Here is a 6,503-nt window from a genome sequence, read left to right as displayed (position 1 = left end):
GTTCTCAAAATTCCATGTCTACAAGCTGCAACATCAAATTAAAAAAGAAGTGAGAAAGAGAGAAAAAGAGACAGAGAGAAGGAAACACAGGAAAAATAAAGATTAAAAAAAGGGAGAAGAGAAGGAAGGGAGGAAATCAATTCTAGTCATCCTTTAGATACACTGAAATATATGTTATGTTAACGAATATGAAAGGAAATGAATATAACACTTCAGAGAAACATAAGAGTAAAATGTAGTGTGTTGAATTAGTATGTCATTACATCTTGATAATCAAGATCATGAGGTGATGATCTTTTTATTTAACATCAAGAGAAAGGGAACCAGATCAATATACACTGTTTAATTATTTTTATTTTCCTTATTCAGAAAGAAAATACCTCATGAGGTTAACATTACCAAGCATGTGAGTTAGTGGAATAAATTTATCATATTTTAGCAATAAAATTATCTGTAAAATTTGCTGTAAATAACTATTCTAGTCTCAAAAATATTAAAGCATTTATTTTTAATTGAAGGTAACAGGCCAATAAGACATTATAACTTCAGTATTACACTATTTGCAGAGATTTAAACTACTAAAAATGTTCATCCTTGGTAACACTGGTAATGTTAATTACTTTCCTACAAAAAGAAAATAAGAATATAAAATAAATTTTTATTTTGATTTTTTTGTTTGTTTTGATTTCTAATTATGGAAGTTACTATACAGTTTAACATCTTATAAAAGTATTGAAATAAATTAATTGTTTTTATAGTCTCTGAATTCATGAATGTTTAGTATCCATGTAAGGCCTAATGTTACAAAATAATTAATAATAAAGATGATTAGAAGGGCAAATAAATAAATGTTAAACAAGCCTCATGTGTCAATTATCTTTTATTTTCTTACTCTATCAGAGGTACCAACATTGCAAGTTAAATAGGTTTTTAGAACATATAATTTCTGCATACGGAAATGTAACACTCCACTGAAAATTTTTTATTAATTCTCAATACATTTTCTAATATAAACTTACCTCAGGGAAATTTTATGTCAGTTCACAAAATGTTCAAGAACCAAGTACAAGGTATGCCTGAATCTATGTAGGCTAATTGCACACTATAATGCAATTTTTGAATTATGTTTTGCTGATGAAGTCACCAAGATCATTTTAATTTTGCTTTATCTTATTTTGAATTATAGACTCTGTATATATGATGCCTATTACCATTATTTCTTCCCAGCTAAGGCAAAACTATGATTTCCATTGTAATGATCTTCTATTTTACTTCCCAGAGTGGATAGTATACAGTGAACAAGTGAATTATAATTCAAAAAGTGAAAATGGGGTTGTTATGGTATTATGGCAAAAACAAAAGAAATAATAATTTTTCTGAGGCTCAGAATATTCACAATACTGTGCAGAAATATGAATATAAAAGTGAGAATTGGATTGATATCACTAAAAATGGCACTACAAGAAACTTTTTTGCTGTCTCTCCACCAAAACAACTAATAAGTGAGCAAAAACTCTCAGAATAAACTTTTGCTGACTCTGGAATCCAGTCAGAAAATGACAACCACCAGCAGACTGATAAAGTAAGGAAGGAGCTGATGCACAGTAATTAGAGCTCTGTGGCTTTTTTATTTTTATTTATTTTATTTTTTTTCGGTTTTTTATTTTTTTATTTATTTTATTTTTATTTATTTATTTTTTAAATGCTTGCCTCATCAGATGGGCAACAGCTCTGAATACAGCAGCCTGCATGCCTGGTACAAGTTGTGAGTGCCAGAGTCAGCATATCCGATCATATTCTTAAAGAATTATGGTTGTGCATTTCCACCTATCTGGAGGCTCTCTTAAAGAATGGTTCAAGGGCTTACTTTTGTTTCATCTAACTTGAAATATTCACCACAAAGCTGGGTGTCTTTCATGGGGGCTTCTGGAGTACTGCTGTAGCAGCTGGGGTTAAAGGAGTAAGAGATAACATTAGGGCAAATGATAGTTAAGACAAAACTCCTGAGAAAATAAGGGAAAGTCTCCTTCCCCAGGAAGTGAGTCATATGCCCCTATATTTCACACAATGTAACCTAATTGTATGTATCCTCATATTCACCTGAATTAAAAAAAAAAATCCCAAGAAGAAAAATTTAGTAAAGGAGATCCATCAGGAATAAAAGGAATTGTAAAAGCTGCCATTTTTATCAGGGAATACCAAAAATCACATTAATGCTATGGGCTGAAAGCATACTCAGAAAGGCCAGAGCAGTAGTCCAGCTATACTTTTGGTTGGCTTTCCTCCTGCAAGCCACAAGTAAAGGCTAAGACAAAGGTATAGTGCTCTGAATAAGCAGCAGATAATTGCTCTGAAACAGTGCCAATATTCAAAGATTGGGGGGAGTATTGTATTTTTCTTTTCTTGTCTTGGATCTAGGTGAGGAAAATGTTTCAAAACATTAAGTGACTGTTGATCCAAAGAATAGATTTCAGTGGTCATATATGACAAAATATAGACTTTGCAAGACAGTTTAGAAGGACGCTAACCAAAATACAACATATAATAAACACCAACACAAACTCCTGAGGGAATGGAGAATCTGTTATCCAGAATGTTTACATTACCATACTCAAAAGGTCCAAAGCCTATACAGAAGCAAGAAAGTTTGATGCATTCATAGAGAATAAAAGAAATTAATAGAAGCTACCAGGGAAGAAAGATAGGCATTGAATATGAAGAAAAAGAAACACACACACACACACTCACTCACACACACACACACACACTTAATATAGTCTGAATGTTCCTGTACTCCCCAAACTCACATGCTGAAATCTAATCAGCAAATTTGCAATGCGGTAATATTAGGGGTATTAGAAGATGATTAGGTTATGAAAATGGAGCCCAAGGAATGGGGTTAGTGCCCTCATAAAAGAGGCCTGAGAGGGCCACCTTCTCTCCTCCACCATGTGGGGTTACATAAGGTACTATTTTATAAATCAGAAAATGAATCCTCATCAGACACTGAATCTCGCAACATCTTAATTTGGATATCACAACTTCCAGAACTGTGAAAAATACATTTCTGCTGTTTATAAGCCACCCAATATAGACTATTTTGTTATAACAGCCTGAACAGACACAATAATAAAAAAATATACTCAGAGAGTTAACAAAGCCATAGACAAAGGGCAAAATGAAACTAGAAAAGCAATGTCTCATCAAATAGAAAAAAAAAAACAACCAAAAGACAGAAATTATAAAAATGAACCAAGTTAGAAATTCTGAAGCTAGGAAGTTCAATGACTGAAATAAAAATTCCCATAGAGTGGATCAACAGAAGATTTGAATTACCAAAAGGAATGTACAAACTCGGTGGCACGTTAATTGCCATCGTCTAGTCTGACAACAAAAAGTGTCAAGAATGAAGAACAATACACAGAGGCTCAGCAGCCTTCGGTCCACCATTAGGTGTAACAATATATGTAGAATGATAGTCTCAGAGGAAGAGAAGAGACATATAGGGGCAGAAAAAAAATATTTGAAAAGGAATGACTAAAATTTTCCAATATTTGGAAAGACGTGCAAGAAACTCAACACACTCCAAGCAGTATAAAGTCAAAGATACCCAGATCAAGAAATATTATAATCACAATTGTCAAAATCCAAAGATAGAGAATCAGCAGGAGAGAATACTAATTAAATGCAATGGATCTTCAAAAACAAAGTAGCTAATTCTTTAAAAGAAACCATGAAGGTCAGAAGTCAGTGGGATGAAATGTTTAAAGTGCTGGACAAAAAAAAAAAAAAAAAGAACAACTAAGATTCTTATATCTGGCAAAATTGTAATTCAGAAACAAGGAAGAGATTAAGACTTTCCTGAATAAACAACAATTAAGGATATTCATCACTAGTAGACTTGTCCCATATACATACTAAAAAAGTCTTTCAGATTAAAATGAAAGGACATTCAATGATCACTTGAAGCCATATGAAGAAATAAAAACAAGTATAATGGTACACATATAGGTAAATATAAAAGATATCAAATGTTATTGCACATTTCTTTTTAATTCTATGGTAGCTAACATTTTAACTTTATGACAATCAAATTTGAATCAGCTCTGAACTAATTTCAGCAGTAAACAGATATTCCCTTTCATAGTTTTTTTTTTTTTTGTAGAGACAGAGTCTCACTGTACCTCCCTCGGGTAGAGTGCCGTGGTCACACAGCTCACAGCAACCTCTAACTCTTGGGCTGATGCGATTTTCTTGCCTCAGCCTCCTGAGCAGCTGGGACTACAGGAGCCTGCCACAACGCCCGGCTATTTTTTTGTTGCAGTTCAGCCGGGGCTGGGTTTGAACCCGCCACCCTCGGCATATGGGGCCGGCGCCCTACTCACTGAGCCACAGACGACGCCCATCCCTTTTATAGTTTTAACTCCTTGGATGTTGTTACTGTCATAAATTATATTTTTATACATTTTGTGTCCATTAACATAGGTTTCAATTATTGTTTTATATATTTGTCTTTTAAGTCATATAGAACAACAATAAAAACAACAAAAGATTTGCAATGTGATAATAAAACAACAATCTTTCACACAACCAAGGAGTTAAAGGAAAAATTTCAAGTGAAATTATGAAATACTTTGACTCAAATAAGAATAAAAATAGAAGTAAAACATAACAAAACATATAGACTTTCTCAGAAAAATTTGTCAGAATGAAATTTAAAACTCAAATGATTGTATTAACAAAGAATTAAGATGAAGTGAACAACCTAACTTTCTACCTTAAGGAAATAGAAAAATAGGTGTAAAAGCAATATACAACAAAAATAGCATAAGGAAGAGAATATTAAGGGTTGAAGTTCCAACAAAAGAATTATAGAACTAAAAAAAGAGAATTTATTAAACTTAAAGTTGATTCTTTGAAATAATCAACAAAATTGGCAAACATTTAGCTAAATTGAAAAAGAAAGAAAGGAAAAGAATCAAATTACTAACACCAGAAGTTAAAGTAAAGCCATTATTACAAAGCTGAGAATATTATGAAAAGTTGGATGCCAACAAATTTAACTAAGTCATATGAAGTTGAAAATTTATGGAAACATTATCTAAAACTAAATTAAGAAGAAATAGAAAATTTGAGCAGACATATAAGTAAATTGAACCAGTAATTAAAAACTGCCCAATTAAGAAAAGTCCAGAACCAGATGGCTTCACAGCTGAATTCTAACAATCGCTTAAAGGGATTATATCAAAACTTCCCAAATTCTTCTAAAATATATAGAGGAGTAAGAAACACTTTCTAACAGTCTCTGAGGCAAGCATTGACCCAATAACAAAAATGTCCCAAGAAAAGAAAACTATACACCAGTACTGCAATGTAGATTTCAAAATCATCACCAAAATGCTACCAAAGTGAATCCAGCGGCACATTAACATCATTCATCTTGGTTAAGTGAGATTTATTCTGGGAGTGCAAAGATCATTCAATGTACAAACATAATTAATGTAATAAAATATATTCATAGATAAGACAGTCAGTATTAATTACAATTAATGCATTAAAAAAGTATTTGAAAAAAATGTATCACCTTTTTGTCATAAATCACACTCAGAAATCTACAATTAATAAAACCCAAAACTTTTTTGACATGCTAAAAGGATTCAAAAAATCCCCTAGCTAACATTGTAGTTTAGGGTTAAAGACTTAACTCTTCTCATTAAGATTAAACAGGTAAGGATGGCCATTTTGCTGCTGCTTTTCAACATTTTACTTGAAGTTATTTTTTCCCTAATATTCTAATTTTTAATTTCAAAATAATATAAGGGTACATATTTTTTATGTTGAATTTTTTTCACTTCCAAGGTAAAGTTCAAGATGTAGTTGAGCCCTTCACCCAGGGGCCATGATAAACACTCTCACATTGTACAGATTAGGTGAGATTCCACCAATCACCCTCTCACTCCACTCTTTTCCCCTGCCTCTCAGTAGACTATATTTGTGTTTTATCATTTGTCTGGAAGTGTAATTGTTTATATATTGGTTTCATATTAGTATTGAGTACATTGGATACTTCCCCCCCCCCTTGAGCTACTTTGCTAAGAAGAATGCGTTTCAATTCAATTCAGGTAAAAATAAAAGATGTGAAATCTCCATTTTTTCTTATGGCTGAATAATACTTCATGTTATACTTATGTCAGAGTTTGTTAATCCAGTTACAGGTTGATGGACATTTTGTTTACTTCCATGACTTGGCAATTATGAATTGAGCTGGAATAAACATATCCATTCAAATGTTGTTGTGATAAGATGATTTTTGTTCTTCTGGATAGATATCTAGTAATGGATTTGTAAGATCACATGGAAGGTCAACTGTTAGTTTTTTGAGAATTCTCCATTCTTCTTTCCATAGAGATTGTATTAATTTTCAATTCCATAATAGTGAAGACATGTTCTCTTGAATACCCTTGATCTCCTTCTCTTTCCTGATTACCCTGGCTAGGACTTCC

Source organism: Nycticebus coucang, chromosome 21, assembly GCF_027406575.1.
Source record: "Nycticebus coucang isolate mNycCou1 chromosome 21, mNycCou1.pri, whole genome shotgun sequence".
Classification (NCBI taxonomy): domain Eukaryota; kingdom Metazoa; phylum Chordata; class Mammalia; order Primates; family Lorisidae; genus Nycticebus; species Nycticebus coucang.
Note: the sequence above shows the minus strand (reverse complement) of the source record.